The sequence below is a fragment of the Centruroides vittatus genome, unplaced genomic scaffold (genome assembly GCF_030686945.1).
Source record: "Centruroides vittatus isolate TY-2023 unplaced genomic scaffold, ASM3068694v2 contig_1317, whole genome shotgun sequence".
NCBI classification, from domain to species: domain Eukaryota; kingdom Metazoa; phylum Arthropoda; class Arachnida; order Scorpiones; family Buthidae; genus Centruroides; species Centruroides vittatus.
This window is the reverse complement of record NW_027120840.1, coordinates 28,398-49,379: the sequence shown is the minus strand read 5'-3', so window position 1 is coordinate 49,379 and position 20,982 is coordinate 28,398. Positions and strand designations below refer to the sequence as shown.

The 20,982-nt window shown below is 31.3% G+C and overlaps 2 long non-coding RNA genes across 3 annotated transcripts; one reads left to right on the top strand and one right to left on the bottom strand.

Moving 5' to 3' along the window:
* Positions 1-2,735: 2,735 nt before the first annotated feature.
* On the bottom strand, positions 2,736-7,996 carry LOC136990579 (uncharacterized). Of its 2 annotated transcripts, none has more exons than XR_010883081.1 (3): positions 7,947-7,996; positions 5,413-6,328; positions 2,736-4,273 (listed from the first exon to the last, which is right to left on the bottom strand). It is a non-coding gene; the product is annotated as an uncharacterized lncRNA (long non-coding RNA). The 2 variants fall into 2 exon arrangements; XR_010883080.1 differs by lacking the exon at positions 2,736-4,273 and adding an exon at positions 5,257-5,317.
* Positions 7,551-17,303, top strand: LOC136990590 (uncharacterized). Its single transcript, XR_010883083.1, has 3 exons — positions 7,551-7,814; positions 8,341-8,535; positions 17,219-17,303. It is a non-coding gene; the product is annotated as an uncharacterized lncRNA (long non-coding RNA).
* The last annotated feature ends 3,679 nt before the right edge of the window (positions 17,304-20,982 follow it).

Sequence of the window (20,982 nt, the reverse complement as noted above, 5' to 3'; positions counted from 1 at the left end):
AATCGAAAACGCAAAAAACCGCATCTAAAATAGTAGAGTAGAAGCTCAGTTCTTTAGGATAAGCCTTAATCTTCTCCCTCACTCCTGTGGGGGAGAATTTAGAAAAATCCCTTCTTAGCGTACGTTCTCGTGACGTACCCTAACTGTGTACCAAATTTCAACTTTTGACCCCTAACCTTTCGACCCCTAACCAGCGCTGATTATTATTATTATTATTATTATCAACCCATCTTGATTATATAGAGAGGTTTCAAGGTCGCATGTCACGCGATAAAACACACGTTTGCTCTGCCCATTCGCCATTTTTGTGGTAGTTTTCGCTCGTTTAGCTTGCACTTGGTCTGTTGGTCGACGTCTTTTTTTAGTTTAAACGTACAGAAATACTGCAGTTCTATTATCATGAATTAAGTTAAAAAAGATTCTTTTCTTGCGGGCTATTCTAGCAGTCTAACAGGAAGAAATGCAGCTCTATACGAAGAGAAAATTTCGTTATGTCAAGGCGATCCATACGAAGCCAGTTGATCAGACTTTGTCGTAGATCAAGAGTTGTGGCCGAAAGTAGAATTTGATGACATTATAAACTATTTGGTTTTTATAACAAATTTCTACACCCTGTCACAAATGAAAGCTTATAAATCTTTAGAGGCCCATAACTATTTAACAAGTGGCTGAGTTTCTCCTGATATAAAAGTAAAAGTAATGAATAACAGCGAAGTAATATTACTTGGAAAGATATGTCTTATTTTGTTTGTTTAAACTCGTGTTTTTACGTATTTCCTAACTAAGAATTTTTGTCTGAAAGTAAAAAAGTCTAATTAAAAACAGCTGTGGCAATTTTTTTAATTCAAATTGTTCAGTACCTTTATTTTCTAGTTGAAATTAGCATATAATAAGCCTACTAAACTAAAGCCTTGCTTTTAGTTTTAACGTGTAACGTTTATAAGTTTGCACTAGCTAAAGCTTGAAATTACATTAGTTATTCATTTATAAATGCACTATACCGAAATAAATTAATATAAGCAAATCAGTAAACTCTTTTAGGTTTTAAAATATAACTTTGTGTTTATTAATGTATATTGAAATGTTTCTGACAAACTCTTGTATTGATATTTACTTTATTCGTATCGAAATTTTTCGGTTAATTCTCGAGAGCCATGCAGTTTGCCTTCCTCGTAAAAGCTCCTCAGTTTCGGATCCTTGATGACAAATAATGCCGGGAATTTTAGAAAAATGATGTTCCTTTGTTCTTGAGTGAACTAGCATTGCACCCAATTACACAGCAAATCACCATAGTGATATTCGCGACGAAAAAAAAACAAAAACTCCAGTTAAAGAGCACGTGAACACACAAAACGTAAACAAGTCACAAAGATGGCGCTAGACAATTTCGCATGCTCATGACGTCACTCGTGATGTCGACATGAAACCTCTCTCTCTATATATATATATATATATATATATATATATAAACAAAGGACAGGTGTAGTAGGCTATCAATCAATCTTCATTCGTATTCTACTTTTGATAGTGTAGAATATTATATGAATTACCAAACTTTGTAGAGCTAATGTGAGTGTCATAAGAAATGTAATTTCTCATGTCAAAAATACAAAACTATTTATCCCAAATACTATTTCTCACTATACTAAATCAAGTAAAATTGTATAGCACACTTTATGTAGTGTTACAGTTAATAAATTATTTAAAAAATAGTTTGTCTTTATCTGAATTAAATTTCTATGGCTATTTAAATGTATCGGAGAATAAGCTATGATTTTCCTAATTATATTGTCATACGTATCTAATAAACCAAAACACTAAAATGCAATTTGCTTATTTTTACCATTACCTATTTATGGAACAGATACATTATGCAAGAACATTATGTACAAAACTTTCATTTACAATATATAGAAATATAAGTTTTAAATATTATAAAAGAGCTTCTTGTCTTGAAAATTGTTGAAATTAATATTTCAAATATTACAGTAGAAATAACAGAAACTTATCACAATGCTAATGTGTTACCATTGTGATTGTAACATTAAAATGATAGAAGATTGCATTCCGATGTTGAAAGTGTCACTTTTACGTTACCAGTAGCACTGTGATAAATCTTGTTATCTCTACTATAGTATTTGAGATATTAGTTTTAGTAGTATTTAACAGACCTCTATTTAAAACCTGGATAAAATAAATCAAAAATAATTTTATTTTCGATTTAACTATCTGTAATTGAATCATCATCTGCAATTTAAATACATCATGTCTTGCTTACTTGTCCTATTATAATTACGTAGCTTAACAGTAGTGTGTGTCCATGAAAGGTTGAGAAATTCTTGAAGGGCTCGACCGTCGAAAAAGCTTGCTGACGACTGAAACCCCAAAATTTTCAAAGAAGTTTTTTTAGCCACAATCGTGATTTTTATCAGGTAAAACATACGTGACTCAGTGAGTTTGCCTACACCGTTTAATAAACAGAACAATGGCACCTATTTTTGTAAGCGTCAGGCTTTTCTGGTGCGTTCATTTGTCCTTTCATTTCTATTTTCTATGTGAACGTCTCTCTATTTTATTGTAGCTTAGTACAGTAAAACCGAAAATGGATAACTCATACAAAGAGTCGCACAACAATAATGAGTAGCTTAGGTATACCAGTGTTCCCACCAAAGAGGAAATTGCTTAGAGCGCCCTCCAGCAGCTTAACTAAATTGCAAAAGTAGATAAAATTGGGGTTTCTATACTTGAAGTTTATTCTTACCCAGATTGTAAGGGTCATGAGGAAATCGAAATGTTTATCTTTATACGAGAATATTAGGTTTTTGCGTGTGTTGACGTTAACATTAATGTACAGTACAGTACAGTACGCGTGCTTACGCGACATGCAAAGGTAAAGCTGGGTGTTGGCCTGACGTAACTCATCTCTCTCCCGGGAAAGGTTTTGAGAGTTTTATTAATAGTCTTTTTGTATTTTTATTTAACGTCCCGTCTTTATACCGCAAAAACTATCCATTTTTTCATTAAATAAAGTTACAGTAGTTCTTACACTCGCTGAAGTAAAGATGTGTTTCTTTTGTGTTATTTTGTTATTTCATATGTAAAACTTTTAACATCAAGGCTATTATATTGAAGTACTTTAATATAATAATAAACCAAATAAAAATTATCATATTTGTATCTGTATTGCATTATTGTATGATAAAAAGTAATTTAATAAAATTTTTTACAATTTTAAAGCTTTTTATATATGAATAATAATTACAGAAGTTCATAGTAATAATGCCTATGAAGATCAAAAGGCTATGCAGATAAACTATAAAAATTTATTACATGAACACAATGGAACTGTTAGAAATAAAAATGTATTTTATTACATCAATAATCAAACTTGTGTTGATGAATATGGCTAATTTTGTAGCTCATTTTGTGTCATTTTAAATACATTTGTTAAGTTTTTTCAAATAAAATTTTCTTATATCAATGTTTTGATTTTCCACATTATAATATTGGTGGAAAATATCTTCCATATCTAAAAACATATCAAAAGGTTTATTACAAAAAACATGGAAGTTTAAAAAAAAATTCAATTAATTTTGAATATTCTAATAGCGGACTTTCTTTGGAACCTACTGATGTAATACATTTGTTACAGGTGTGTAAAATTTTTTTTCTATACTTGTTATTAAATAACCAGATATATTATATAATAAATTAATTTCTGCATTGTTTAGAGGCATATTTTCAGCTTCAAAGTTTTCTGGTATAACAATTTTTATCATATTAATAAATATAAATATATCTTTTGTATGTTCTTTAGATAATGTATCATGATTTATAGAAATGTTTTCGGCTAATTTGGTTTCATCTATAAATATTGAAGATGTTTCAAAATTTGTTGATGGTGTAACAGTAGTATGAGTAGTATGTACTGGAAAAGTAACTTTTGCAGTTTTTACTTGTTTTATAACAGTCCAGGATTTTCCTTTTGGTGGTTTTCTGTGAATAATTTGTTTTGTGAATGAAAGCAAAGTTGGAATGGCATTATGCTTTAATTTCTTCTTCCCATCAACTCTCACTTTTCTCCACATTTGTGGTTCAAAATGAACTTCACACAAACAAGAATTATTTGCAGGTTTCCAATTTTCTCTGCATACTTTTTTAGCCCAATTTTTTCTCCAAACAGGATCCTTTGGAAAACATTTCATGGTATATTCTTTCACAGAAGAATTAGAACAATTAAAAGCTGAACATCCAGGCATTATTTCAGTGATATCTGCAAATAAAATTAAAGGTTATATTCTAAAATTGGATTCAAAATGACTTTTAAGATACGTTTAATGCATTCGGCAGAATAACAATACAAAAGTACTAGTATGTAAAAGAATCATTTGCATAATGAATTTTCATATGCCTTCTAAATTGTATTAGCTTTACAAATTATATTTTAAATAATCACATATTACCAAATAAATGTTGCAAATGCTGCCTTTCAATAAGGTAGTGTGTCTTTGTATTGTTATTGTACAGGATGCATTAAAGAAGTGTTACAAGTAATAGAATTAAATTTGTTTTGAGCAGGATAACAAACTAATTTTTTAGATACTACAGTACATGTAAATGTTTAGTTATATTATAAATAATACCTTTCTATAGCAATATTTTTATATGTTTAAAGTTAATAACTATTTCTCTTTCATCTATATAATTTATTATGTTAGAACCAAACTACAGTACAGCATAATTATTACAGTACTCCAACCAGATAAGCTTCATTTGCTGGAACACTAATTTTTAATTTATTCTAGCAAAAGAAACATGCAAAATATAACAATTTATGCTTAAATAATTAATAATTAATTAATAATTGATTTTAAATTTATGCTTAGTTAAACACAAAAAGTTCTTTAAACATACATATTCTTCGTGGATTTCTAAGAAGCAATAATTTCGGAAAATTAGTAGAAAATAAAATTTTGGTTATATTTTGCTATCTTACACTAATTTTTGTACTTTTTTTGTACAATACAAACAGTTTATACATATTTTTTCGTTCTAATAACATTGCTTAAGCGGACGTTGGGTCTAATGTAAACAGATACCGTAACTATCAATTTTTTTCATTTGTTACCTTAGATTAAAGCTTAAATATAAATGTAAACATAAAAATATAGTGAATTCATGTCTATCCATTGTCAAATGTGTTGAAAAACTTGTAGATTTCTTTATAAATGACTTTAAAGAACACTTACCATTCAAAATACACAGAGCCACGCGAAATTTTCGACAGAACTTGGCGGATTTTCACCACGTGATACAACTAACCAATAGAAAATTTGATAACCCATTGTCGCCACTCTGATAATATAGGTACTCTAGTTTCATCAATATGAATATAGTATATACAGTATTTACCTTCATCTCATCAAACTGAAGAACTGTAAGTTTTTCCTCTTCTGAAAGATCAAAGCCTTTAATTTTCATGATGTTTATAACATCATTTAATATGCCTCGATTAAGATTTATTTTTGAAGCCCGTGGTCGAAGTGTCGAAACTGCAGGTAACAGGATATTCATTTGATTTCTTAAGTATAAATATGATCTTATGCTAAAGTAAATGCCAAATTCATATCTTCTGTCTTCAATTTAATTTTCTTTTTTTTTCTCCAGCAGATTATATATTTGTGTTTCTGTAAAGGTACTGTACCTTTCAATATTGATATAACAAAATCTTTTTTATTTTTTTCATTTATTTTTTTCAATTTTTCATGTTCTTTTTGAATGATGACAGTTTTACTTTTCCAAAATTTCAGATTACTTTGCATCACTTCCATTCTTATCTCAATATGTTTAATCTTCATTTTTAAAATAGAATTTTCATGTTTTAATTTAAAATTAAGATCTTCTAAAGTTTTACAAGAGATTCTTCTGGACTGTCCTGTTTATTTATATCTAAAAGTTTTCCTATCCCTTTTTTTTTCCTATTTCTTTTTAATAAACGATTCTTTCTTTGATTAGACTGCTTAATATTTTCATTTTCTACATTTCCTAAATTCACTGTCGGCAGTGAAGTTTTCTTTTGTTTAGGTCTTACCAATAAACCTAATAATTCGGCTTTTAAATTTCTCTCAAAATCATTTTCTGTGAAATGATCGGAGCAAACGTGACAAGAATCGGGATTAAATTTGTCTTTTCTTTTACAATTATGGATCCATTTTCTTCTTATTATTTTATCTTTAGGAAATCTAAAATAACTAACTTTTCTGTTTAATAACTTTGTTTTACCATAGCTGTTATTACAAATTGAAACAGCGCATGTTGCTCCTGGCATCTAAAAATAATAATAATAAAATTTAGGTATTTTTTTTTTATTTTCCCAAATAAATTAATCAAGATATAATATTCTGAAGTAGAAAAGAGTAGGTTCATTTCTTACATAAAAATTATTATACAAATAAATAACACTACAATCAATTTATACTAAATATATAAAACATTTTTATATTTTGCATTTCTATGCATTTTATGTAAATATGCATATTTTAAAAAGTTATATTAATTAATAATAAAGAATATTTTTTTGGAATCTGTTATACCGACGTGTGATAATTTTATATATCGAAGTCATTTTAGAATAAGTTAATTATTTAGAAGGAGAGAATAACTTTGTGATTGTGATAATAAAATACGTTTAGTCCAACACCATAGGCGCATATACTTTTGGAATCAAACTGATCCAAGATCACTTCGATCGTTCAAATCGTGTATACAAAGGAACTACTGCGATCCGATCAATCTCTATTTACGTATACAAACGCCATCTAGGATCAACTGGATCGCGATCAAACTAATCCGAGCGGAGGGTAGGATCGTTTGGATCGGATAAAAGAGATTAAAGATGGCGGCTTCCATGGTTGAAGTTAAGCAGTAAATAACGAAGAAACACGTTTGATTGTTGACAAAGAAACTTATTTAAAACTTATAAATGGCAAGTAAAAACATCATTATTAAAATATCCGATAAACTGAGATGAAAAAATAAGTATTTAGAGACAATTTTGCTATATTGTACAACAAGAATCTATGACGTGCACTTTCATCTTTTCTGCAGTTTTATTTTTTAATTTTGTGAATTTTTTTTTAAATTTTATTTTGTGGAAAACAATTTTATTCACAGAGTAATACGATTTAAAAATTCGTATGAATGAGCACAAACAATTTTGTCAAATAAACGATAATTCATAACAGCGTATGTCGTTTAGTTCTAACTACAGTTTTAATATCGAGAGATAAAATGAATTATTTTAATTTAATTAATTGATCCTTGTTAGTTAACATATACAGAATTTCAAAGATATTATACGTATAATATTTTTAAAATTCAGTATATGTTAACTAACAAGCAGAGACTATTATTAACTAACAAACGTTTGCGCCATCTTCGATTCTACTCGTATACTTTCCGCCATGACAGAATCTATCTGTATCACGTGACAAGGACTGATCTGATTTTACAGATCGATCCATACAAAACGAAAAGTATATGCACCCCAGCAGTCATCTTGCAAATCGTACGACGGGACAAAAACAATGACGTCACTAGAAGTTAGCACTCGGGACATTCCAATTTTCAACACCAGTGTTGAGTGTTGAAGTCAACAGTTTGACGTCATCAACGACGTTCCAAATTGTAAAGCGCGAGTAGCATCCAGTCGTCCATATTGGATATAAAGAAATCGAGGCAATTCTTTTCTAATAAATAAAAGTAAAGAAAAAAGAAAGACCTTCGGAATGATGGGAGCTAAAATTACACTGAAGGTAAAAGTTTATGTCCTTCGTACGTAGCGCGATTTTTCTAATTTTGCTTTCTTAAGACACTTCACTAATAGACGTGTCCTAAACAGATGCGTGTAATAAGAACTATAAGCGAAAAGTCATCGGATTTCTTACCCACTCTGCACAGTGGAAGACGCCATTGCCTAACCTTGTTTACATCGCGGAGTAGCACATCGGTGTGACGTGACGTACTTCGACCTCGATCGGTCACGTGACACGATTTGAAATTAGCGGTGTTCTAACACCTGTTGCATCTATTGTTTTTTATGCAAAACATTTCCCAACAGAAAAGCCTTTATGTGGGAGCCTAATGATCCCACATCTTACATATTATATAACTGTACATCTTTAAATTGAACGGATTAGTTATACAAAACATATGTTTTTAAATTTATAATCGTTTAATCTGAATTTTGAAGTTATTTAATTAATTACGTTCTCTTTCAAGAAGTTAATCTCGAAAAATAAATCGTCGTTGTCAAATCTTAACTGGTGAATTTCGTTATAGAATGTTACCGTGTTACCGAACCGAAGCGCAACTCGAGCAATGTGCGTCAAACTGTAGTCCGCGGTTCTGTCCACGCGGGTTGCCACAAGAAATAGTCACGTGTTAGCAATAAAGCCCGTTCCTACATTTTGGCGGGAGGAGTGCTTCAGAGATGATAACGGCTCTCTTGGTTAGACTGAAGCAAAAGGTATCCAGGTAAAAAAAGGTCTTAAACTTAATATTAACGAATAGACATAGATATATCTAGATGTAATTTGACATGCTGAATCGATTGGTAGTAAAAAAAATTACTTACGATCAACCGTTGAAAAGTTACGAACGATTTTTTATTTCCGGCTATTTGTTTTTTCCGACTATTTGTATTAAGAAACACGCAGGCACTCATCGATGTTAAAAAAAAACGAATTACTTTAATTTACCATAATACATTCCATCTAAGAGAAAAAGCGTCATTAAAAATGCTAAAATGGTGTCGTTAGCCAGCGAGCACGCGTACCCACGACAAGAGTGTAGAGACAACTGAGGCAGGGAAATTTTCCCCGACCGGTGGGGAACATGTGCGTGACGTTACTTCTATAATTCCCTACACACGAGTGTGCAGTAACAGAAATACTTGACACGAAAATATAATTATTCTATATTATTTAAAACAAAAGTAAAAATTTACTAACAAATTTAGTTTTCCACCTGTTACTTTGTAACCACATTAGCTGTTTGCCTTAACTGTTTATCCCCAGATATCGGTCTAACCCAGTGTTTCTCAAACTTTTTGGACCGCGACCCCCCTTCTGCACTTAAAAATTTCAAAGGACCCCCGAAGAATGAGTATGTGTCGAAAAACATCCCGGAGGGAGAGGGTTAGGCTCGTATTTAAATATTTATATTTTTTTTTATTATTTATATGTGCAATTTATTTAAGTAAAAATTATTTTATTTCTATTATTTCTAAACATGAATCCATAGTAAATTTATAAAATATTTGAAAAAAATTGATCTAGAATCAATTTTTCAGCGACCCCCCAAATATTTTTCACGACCCCCACTTTGAGAATCACTGGTCTAACCGACTCTTTGTAGTAGTAGTTTACGTAGAAGGCAACATGGCAATATTTCCATTTTAGTGTCCATTATGTGGTTTCTTGAATGACAATTTACAAGTTGTGACGATATATATACAGGTACTCCTCACTTTACGACCGAGTTCCGTTCCGACGACTACGTCGTTAAGCGAATTGGTCGATAAGCGAGGAACTTGCGCCGAGAATATAGGATCGTTGTAAAATTATACAAATTATGCAACAAACTTCAAATTTATTCATAAAAAGACTATTATAGTATGTTATTAGCTTATAGTACGCGCAAGCCTAATATACTACGCTTAGTGCGCATGACACCATTCGCCACTGACCGGCACTCATGCTGAGAAAGGGGACTCCCCGAATTGCAGGTCGAAACTCGATTGGTCGTTAAGCAGATAGGTCGTAAAGTGTGGAGTACCTGTATATATGTGGTGATGTAAGTGGTAAGTGTCGTCTCGAGTTATTTTCGTAGCTACTTCGAATGCTATTAAAATCATCCTTTTAAATTTTGTTTCTAAAACGCATATTTTAAAATTATAGATCCCGCCATCGTTTTCTTTCTTAACAGCAGGCAGCGGAGCGACCGCTATTAACGAACCCACCGTAAAGGGTCTTTGTTCTATCCGGTGAGGCAAGGTATGGCTGTCCGGAAATGTGAGCTGAAGTCACGTGACCGATCGACGTCGAAGGGACGTCACGTGACACGATTTGTAGGTGTCCGCTAGTTTATCCTTCATACACCAACGTTTTTCCTCTTAATTATATTTATAATAGAGACAGACATGTCCAAAACACATCGAATATATGAAGGGTAACTCATTTAAAAATGCTATAAACAAAAAATCATAGGACTACTTACCGACTGTGCACTGCCATCGCTTAAGCTCGTTTTGGTCGCGGAGCTGCACATTGGAGGGCAGACGCGCACACAGCGTGTCGCGTGACCTGGATTCGACGTCAGTCGCTCACGTGGCTACAGCTCTGATGCGTTTCCGGACAACTTTTTCTTGTGGCGGAAGAATTCGTTCTGTTTGCACTATACCTCGCAGGCGTCACGTGATAGAGTAAAGACACCCTACGGTGCCCACATTAATAGCGGTGGCTCCGCCGGGCTGCTGTTTGTAGACATTTGCGAACGATGGTAGAAAAAAAGAGACGTCCATAATATCGTGATCTATGATTTTAAAATATGCGTTTTTAGAGAGAAAATTTAAAAGATGGGTTCCGATAGCATCCAAAGTAGCTGCGAAAAAAACTCGAGACGACGCTTATATATATTGACGTGCGTTTTCACAACTTGTAAATTTTCATTCATAAAACTACATAATGGACACAAAAACCCGCGCACCAGTCTGACGAACTTTGCTTAGTTATTGTCGGCATATTTTTATCTACGTTCTAAACTAGACTTATTATGTCAGTCGAATAGGAATTACACGATATTCAGGAAGTCGTCATTTTTATTTCATTTATTTGTATTTTTTTCTTAAACGTTTAACCGTTAACAGTAATATTAAAAATATACACTACTTTTTCTAGAAAAGATTTAAGGGTGCTACAACCACAAGTAAATTATAAGATTTTACTGTTTTTTTAGGATTGATTGTCGCTTAAGTAAAACATTACCAAACAGAAAAGTCTTTATGTAGTAGCCTGTTGATCCACATCTTACATATAAATTATATTATATTAAATTATTGTTATATAACTTAACATTTTTAAATTTAAAGGATTAATTAGGCTATGTAAAACATATATGTTTATAAATTTATAGTTATAAACATTTAATCTGAATTTTAAAGTAATTTGATTGTTCTCTTTTTAACGAGTTAATCTCGAGAAATAAATCGTCGTTGTCAAATCTCAGCTTGTGAATTTCGTTATAGAATGTTACGGTGTTGCAGAAGCGTAACTAAGCAAAGTTCGTCAGACTGGTCTACGCGGGTTTTTGTGTCCATTATATAGTTTTATGAATGAAAATTTACAAGTTGTGAAAATGCACGTCAATATATATAAGGCCTGGTACTAACATGCGGCAACGGACGACGGAAACGGTTGCCGTTCTGTTGTCTTTGCCTGTCGCGTGTACTCACATGCAGAAAATGGTCTACAATTGAAACGCGCGCCATCTGCCAGTTGTAATTATAAACAGCTATCGAGAGTAGACGAAAATGGCGCCGACGAAGACTGTTTCGTTATATCAGTTAAACTTTTTAAGTTTACTGACAATGTTATCTCAGATAAAAAAGCCACAGAAACGAAGATTTTGGGCACGGAAAATATTTCGATGCCGTTCCAAATTTGGAATTTCGAATACTTCATACAGTAAGCACAGTACGTCTATTTGACATTAATATTTAATTCGGATAGTAATACAGTATAGCGAATAAATGAAATATATTTTATCTAAATATAGGTTTCTCCGAATGCCCATCGAGACATTCGCGAAGTTATTGCGATTAATTGAGCCCGACATTACGAAACATTAAGGCAAAATTAATTATTTCATACTATAAGTATGATAGTAATCAATCTCGTTATAATCATCTCGATGTTGTCATCTTCATATTTTAAAGCTGGATTTTAGTTTTGGAAGCGTATTTAAAAACGTATCTTTATTGAGAAAATGCATTATTATTGACATTTAGAAAATGTATAGCGTATTAGAACTTTTTATATATTGGCAAGCGCCAAAACAGACAGAGAGCGCTCAAGATGGCTGCCGAAACAGGTAAGGAACCGACCATGTGTTCGTTCAATGCCTGAGCCGATTCAGTTTCCATCGGTGACGACTACTGCGATGACCAAATGGAGAACAAATCATTGAATTTATAAAGTAAATAATTAATAAAAAGTACGTGGCCGGCGTTATTTACATTTAATAAATATATAAAAATATAAATACGACTATACAAAGATAAAATTTGCTTCTGAAAGACAGAAGCAAAGTTTTATCTTTGTATAGTCGTATTTATATTTTTATATATTTATTAAATACATTGAATTTATGTCAAATTCTAGACTGTATCGGCGACAGGAAACGTTGTCTTGTAGAAGGTGAAGCTGTTTTGGATGCTGGACACATCGTATTTTGTGGATTAAACTCTAACAACAACACTGAAAGTTTATGTTGTTGCTTTAGTGTTGCAATCTCAGATATTGTCGTTTTAATACGTCTCGATTACGGGGAGAATGCACGTGCAAAGCGGGGCTGTCTGGTTTTCGTAAACATGTGATAGCCAAGCATAATACTAAAATGAAAACAAAAAACGTAAATTAACTTATATTTTCAATTAAGAATATTTTTAAAAATTTGACTGGAAAGTTATCTCGACATATGTGTATGAAGATAGAAAATTTACCTGTTTTCTTTCCGATCTGCATACAAAAACAATTTTTCGACAGGCATGTCCATTTACAAAAAAAAAATTAGACATTTTTTTTTTATGTGGACGGCTTCAGATTTTCAAAAGAATAATTTTCAAACTTGAATAGGAATATTACCGCTACGTCATGACTACATAAGAATTATTATTTAAAAATAAAATAAAAGACTATCGTGTGTAGAATTAAAACACTTCTCACCTGTTACACGTTAACAGGTGAGAAGTGTTTAAATATTTTAAGCAGTATACACCATGTTCTAATATAAAAACATAACTATTATGATAAATAAAACTATGTTTAGGGTTGTTGTTAGAGTTTAATCCACAAAATACGATGTGTCCAGCATCCAAAACGGTTTCACCTTTTACAAGACGTTTCCTGTCGGCTCCTTACCTGTTTCAGCAGCCATTTTGAGCGCTATCTGTCGGATTCGGCGCTTGCCAGTTGTAATATTTCATAGGCTATTTAAAAAATCAAAATACGAATTATAATTTATAATAAAATAATAACGTTAACCTATTACCTATAATACAGAACCAAACATTTATTATTTGTTTATATAATTTCTATAACAATAAAAACAGTTGACCAATACTATAACAAAGTAATAATTATTGTTAGTTTGTTATTAACTTGTGTGATTCTCATTTAAATTTTATCGTGTACAACAATATAAATGGTTATTTATTTCTAAATACAACAAGTTAATTGAATGTGACAAAATGGAAATGATAAAATGATGCATTTTAGTGTATACGTTTCATCATATTTAAACTTCACTTAAAATTTTAGGTTTCTTGCTACTGGAGAGACTTTTTGAAGTCTGAGCTATACTTTTTGAGTGGGAAGAACAATGGTAACTTCAGTAGTGAGAGACCTGTGTTGCCACTTGGAAGAAACTGAAAGCAACATGTATGAAAGTACCTCAGACAGAAGAGGAATGGCAAAACATTGCTATGAATTTTTGGAACGTTGGCAACTGCCCAATTGTTGTGGCAGTATTGATGGCAAGCATATTGTTTTGCAGTGTCCTGCAAATACCGGATCGCTAAATTATAATTACAAAGGGAGATTTAGCAAAATATTAATGGCTGTAGCAGATGCCCATTACAATTTCATTTTTGTTGATTTTGGACATTATGGAAGTGAGTGATGGAGGAGTTTTTCAAAACTGTACATTTGGAAAAAAAATAATAAGTCAGACACTTAATCTTCCAAAAGATGCTAATTTGCCAAATTCTAATGTAACTTTCCCTTATTACTTTGTGGCTGATAAAGTATTCCCCTTAAGGAGAAAGTAATGAGACCGTACCCTCGCAAATCTCATTTTTCATCACGCAGAGCATATTTTTAATTATCGTTTGAGTAGAGCTCGGCGTGTTGTCAAAAATGCTTTTGGAATTTTGGCATCACGTTTTAGAATATTTTTACGGGCATTGAATTTTGACGAGAATATAACATTGCCAAAGATTGTTGCTGCTTCCCTTGTGTTGCATAATTTTTTATTAACCGAAAGCAGCACTACATACTGTCCGACAGGTTTTGTCGATACAGAAGATTCGGCTCATTTAGTCAATCTGGGACAATGGTGGGACGAACAAAAAAATTTACATAAATGTGGTAGGCAAGGATCCGACACATATAGCAATGATGCAAAAGTGTTACATGACAAACTTGCCCACTATTTATGTAGCGAAGGTGCTGTCGAGTGGCAAGATAGCTGTGTATATCGAGGCCTTCGTTAAATTTTTATAATGTAAAAATATCTGTAAATATCGTTTTGTATATGTAAAAGTAATGATTTATTTTAAAAGTATATGCTAAATGATTTACTTATCGTGCTGTTTATGTATTTCTTGTTTCAAACAAATAATTCAGTGTTTTTCAATACCTCGTGTCTATATTTGATAATTCTTGTAATCTTATATGAAGGTTATCACAAAATCTGTTCTTTTTCACATGAACTATTATCAGTTCCTTTGATATATTGCCAAATTTTTCTGTATAGTTGAAATTAATTAATATGGTCTGTGTCCAATAATAATGAAATTTTATCAAATCAGAAGTTTAATAAAGCCTATAATTCAGTTATTCTAATTTACAAACTTACTAAATATCAAGCAGATCAGCTACTCAATTCTTATAAAATGCACATGATCTAAATCTAATTAGATTTAGATAATGTGCATTTTATAAGAATGTTTAACTTTTTTGAAAAAGACTGATTTGTTTAAAATGTTACATTAAAAAATGCAAATTCATTCTAGTAAGCATAATTGGGTTGACCAAGTTTCTTATATTTTGGATATGATTTTCTAGAAATGTTCGAGTTTGATGAAAATATGAGCTCTTAATCCAGATCTCATGGATGTAATTGAGTAGTTTATGGCAACTTTGGGTGTGCTTTCTTTTCAGGATAGTTATCCTTTGAAGAAACAAGTGTTTCCTCATGATCATTCTATGATTTAGTTATAATTATACTTTTGTTATTTAATTTGTTTCAAGAATTTTAACTAATACTAATAAGTGTCACATATTTCCCCCATGTAATATGATATTAATCCTTATGCAATACAGTTTATTGACTGATTATTATTATTTTTGCAAGTAAGTTTTAAACAGGAAAATTTTAAAGAAATTTGTAACATATTGTATAGCATTTTAATTTATGTTAAATGTAATATTTAAATGTAAAGCATTCATACTTTATAATTTCACAAAAAGGTTCTTTTATCTGAGATAATTTTTTTATATTTTTCTCACCATATCTGAATTTTTCCTCCTTGTCTATTACATTTGTAAAAATGAAGTAGACACAATACAAATATGTACTAAAATATTGAAAAAGCATCTAACAAATTTCCTGAATGTATTCTGAAGATGCCGTGGAGTGGCTGTTTATATCAAGGGTTATATTCTAAATAGCCTGTTAAGGAAATTTATAGTGTAAAAAATGAAAAATACATGATAACTTTTGTATATATAAAATTTTTTATTCTTTCAAATATTCATCTTTTTCTTCTAATTCCAACATCATAAATTCAATATTCTTCATGGCATAATGCCTGTCTTTTTTATTCAAATCGCAGTCTAACATTTAGACTTTTACAAAAGCAGTCTATTCTCTCTTCTTGTGTTTCAGTTAAAAGTTTAGATGTTTCACTGAACGTTTTTAGAGCAACATTCAACACGTCTTGACTTTTTTTTGTCGTCGTCTGTTTTTTCTTATAGGGGCTTTCGGGTTGAATATTCTCTTCAGATGTCTCATCTCTGTAATAATAACAGCAGTTGTTATTATCTATTACAATTATTTATTATAAATTTAAAATATTGTACAATTTCACTTATGTTTCACAAAAAGGTTCTGTTGTATCAGAAATGTTGATACAATCACTACTCTCAATGTGTGCTGTGATTGCTTCATCATTTCCTACAGTGCTGTTAAAATAAATTGCCATCATTATTTCTTGATAAATGATTAGTACACTAAAATTTTATTTAATGGTTTTTTTTAAGTAATGCATTATTTTAATATTCTAAAGAAATCACTGGTTATTCAATTCTATGTTTGAACTAAGAAATTAAAATACTAATATAGAATCATTGCAAACTACTACTATAATCAGTTTTATTGATATCTTAAGTACATTATATATTAATTGTAACTTATAATCATCATACTGTCTGCCTGTAGTAAAACTGATACGAGAAATTCATCAATATATTTAAATAAACTCCAATTTGTGGAGTGTATTTCTGAAGTACTTGTGCCACTCACATGGCTCTGGCACATTTTTCTCCTCTCCTTTGTGTACCTATCTCAGTGGTTTTTCCACCTTTTCTTGGCATCATCCCCTAATAACATTCAGTAAATTTCATAAAATTAGTAATTACATTAGTAAAATTAAAATATAACAATTAAAAAAAGTTATAGTTTCGAACTAATGTTAAATCACTGTACACCAATTGCAGTCTATATTGTTTTTTTTCAGCGTCGTATCTTTAAAATCTGTACATTTTTTATCATACAGACACAGATATTTTCTTATTGTTTCAATAAAATATTCATTATTGAACATCACACGCTTTCTGTTCATGTTGACTGCCATTATAGTTTGAATGCCCACGTGATCTTTATGACGACATTGCTAAACGGCCTTCCTATTGGTCTAATTTTTGCCGTTCTGCTTTCCGCGACGGCAAAAGTTGACAATTTTCAACTTCGTATTCCGTCGACATTGACGGCAAAAGTGACGTCATTTTGCCGTTTCATCGACCGTTTCCGTCGTCTGTTGCCGCATGTGAGTACCAGGCTTGAGTGTCGTCTCGAGTTTTCTTTGCAGCTACTTTGGATGCTATTGGAACCCATCTTTTAAATTTTCTCTCTAAAAACGCATATTTTAAAATTATAGATCACGATATTACGGACGTCTCTTTTTTTCACCGTCGTTTGCAAATGTCTACAAACAGCAGCCCAGCGGAGCCACCGCTATTAATGTGGGCACCGTAGGGTGTCTTTACTCTATCACGTGACGCCTGCGAGGTATAGTGCAAACAGAACGAATTCTTCTGCCACAAGAAAAAGTTGTCCGGAAACGCATCAGAGCTGTAGCCACGTGAGCGACTGACGTCGAATCCAGGTCACGCGACACGCTGTGTGCGCGTCTGCCCTCGAATGTGCAGCTCCGCGACCAAAACGAGCTTAAGCGATGGCAGTGCACAGTCGGTAAGTAGTCCTATGATTTTTTGTTTATAGCGTTTTTTAAATGAGTTACCCTTCATATATTCAATGTGTTTTGGACATGTCTAGCATGTATGTCTCTATTATAAATATAATTAAGAGGAAAAACATTGGTGTATGAAGGATAAACTAATACCAAATTTTGGCCCATAATTTTATTTGATATTTATATTTTATTCTTACTTAATTGAATTCATTTATTCTTTCATAGTTTGATTAATCAATTTATATTTAACTTTTTTAAGAGCTTTGACAATAAGAAAACACAATTAAATGTTATATTGTTTATTTAAAATTATTGACAACGTTGAAATTAAATGAATTTATTACATAAAAATAAGCTTAAATTCTATAAATAATAGAAGTATGACTGATCGCTTGTTATGAGGAAGTAGACATTGAAGCTAACAGCTTCGTTAGATCGTTACTTCCTATTGGATAATACAACGTCACGTGGTTACGACGGAAACATTTTTTTAAAATATGGTATAGAAGTGACACGATGCGGCTACATTTTTTTAAACTGTTTTTTTTTAATTCAAAATTTAGTTACACCAAAAGATTGAATATTTCAATATGTTGTTGGATTGAACACTGTGCTGGAAAGAAAAGACAATCTGTTTGGCAATGATTGTCCATTGATGGTTTTTCTGTAGTGTTCACCAATTTTCTGATTATTCTTGTGCCAATGCGCTTTTCAGTTTATTTTTGTTAGCCGTGACCTTCAATCTCAACTTCTAATTTTGGATCTTCGATTTTTTTATTTAATTTCTTTTAAAAATATTCGATTACTTTTAGGTTTAAAGTCTGTCTGTGACTGAATCGTTTTTTGGCAAGTGTGCAGCAACCACTTTATAAGATTTGTGTTTTGGATAATTATCATAATGAAAATGGAAGATATTTGAGATATGTAGTTTTTTGGCAGAAGTTTTTACATTTTGCTTTGAAATATATCGACATTCTCCATACATATTTCCATTATTGAACACATGCCTTTCATCTCCATTGGCTGCCCAAACCATAACACTTCCATCTTTAACTACACCCGATGCATTACAATAACACACCTTCCATTGCCATATATCATCAGCCTGGTGATATAAGGCAGCAGTGTCGTAACTAGTCTTTTATGTGCTCGGTGCAAGCTTCTGTAACTACGCCCCAAAACTACAATATAAAACTTGGTCCAAGGCATTTCTATGCTTTCCCAGGGTCTGCGTTCTGTGCCTGGGCACTGCTGGCACCGCCCTAGTTACGGCACTGTAAGGCAGGGGTGGCCAACAAGTCGATCGCGATTGACCGGTCGATTGCAAAGCCAATTTTGGTCGATCGCTTGCGATGTCTTTACTTTATGTGTTACACTTGTAACCGAACTCGACACCGGTACGTAACACGCAAACGCGACAGTATGCATGCAGTTATGAGTCAACTCATAGAAAAACACAACCATTTAGCTTGAATATTTGGTACTGTCATATGGTAGCTTCTTTTCTTTAGTACATGTATTAACAATATTATTACTATTTCTCCCATTATTATTAAGGTAATAAAATAAATTCCAAATCTGTCTTTATCTGTAGCTAATTCAAATTAATAAATATTATTAATAATTACTCATGCTGTTTTAATTCCCCTGGATGTGAGGTTTTTGGCCTGTTAAATAATTATGTTTTTTACGTAGGTAGATATACAGAGTGTTTCGGTACAACGTGCACTCCCGCGATAGATAGATTAACAAAGAATAAATCTAAAAATCTTATATCATTCTTCCATGATGATCTTCAATCAAATTATCAGCCATACTGCACTTTTTCATATTTATGAACAAATAGTACCACAACTTATACATTGCAATTGATAAAAAATTAAATTATATTTTAAGTTACTAAAAACCTATCTTGAAAGATTTCTTTAGATACCGCCTGTACGGAATGAATTGGTAGCTGCAAATATCAAAAGTTGGGTCTGGAAATCTATTTTTTTATGAGCCTTATATCTTGAAAACTCAATAAGTGATTTAAAAAAATATAAAAATAGTTTTGAATATATTTTGCTTATCTACTCATAGCTCGCGTGAGTGCACCTTGTACTGAAATACAGTGTATAAACATAGTATGTATTATGTATTACACACCTCCCCCTCTCCACTTAGAATATGCCTATGATAAGAAGTCGATCGCTACAGACACATTTTTAAGATAAAAAGTAGATCTTGTGTACACAAAAGTTGGCCACTCCTGATGTAAGGCAATGGAAGGTGTGTCTTTCATTCTAACACTTCTTTCTCCATGTTGAAGGAAAAGCTTGTGCCATACTTATTTTGTTTACAGTTTGAGCAACAAAATAGATTTGTGAAAAATTTATTGGTATTTTAGTAAATGTGTACGCTGTTCATCTATAAATATCAAATATTTTAAAAATAGATTGTTTAAAATATATAAATTCTATCGTAAAGAGTGGAAAATTTAATCACTGTATACCTTGAATATGAATTTGTCTGATATTTAAGATCTGATATATAACATTTAATATTTAATTTTTTCCATTTAGCTAATTTTTACCCTGAAAATACAGAAAATATCAACAAAAGGGAGAAGAACGAAATTCAATCTTGCGAGAATGAAATCCATGATTCACTCTTAAGAATTGTTGAAACGTTGTGAGTTGCTTTTATCAACAAGTTATGAGGAAAGTATACTTAACACAAGTCTTTTAAAAATACAATATTCTTTTTATCTTAATCTAACATATTATACAACTTTACATTTAACAATAGAAATGAATAAGAATATGAATAACACATTCTAATATTAAAAAGACATAATAAATTAAATTTTATACCATTTATTTCATGTATGTTGTTATTACTTTCAGTTGTTCTTTGGATGAAACAAAGTGTTGAAGAAAATATTATCCAAGATTATAGAAAAAATTGGATATTAGATACACAGCTTTACTTACTTTTAAAAATATAAAAGAAGCAACAAGTCTACTGCAAGGATATAAAAAGAAACTTCATGAAGATATAAATGCCATTTTAAAATGTTTTACAGAAATTGATTAGTTTAATATGTCGTCCCTGATTAGCTATTGTTAAAAACATTAGTAACATAATATATTTATACTCTAGCATTATCATTTCTAAAATTACTTTTTTGTGTTTTGATACAGAAATTAGCCTTCAGATATAAAAATTATTATTTAATTAAATATTATTATTGATTTAATTATTGTTCTTATTTAGGAAACTTTTTATTATACATCGATCAAATATTATTTAAAACAATTTTTTTAATTGCAGGAAAACGTAACCAAAAGATATATCTTTGTAAATACTGTATGAAAAATTTCAAAAGTAAACAAAGTTTGCAACTTCATGAAAGAATCCATACAGGAGAAAAGCCTTTCAGCTGTGTCCAGTGTAAAAAGAAGTTT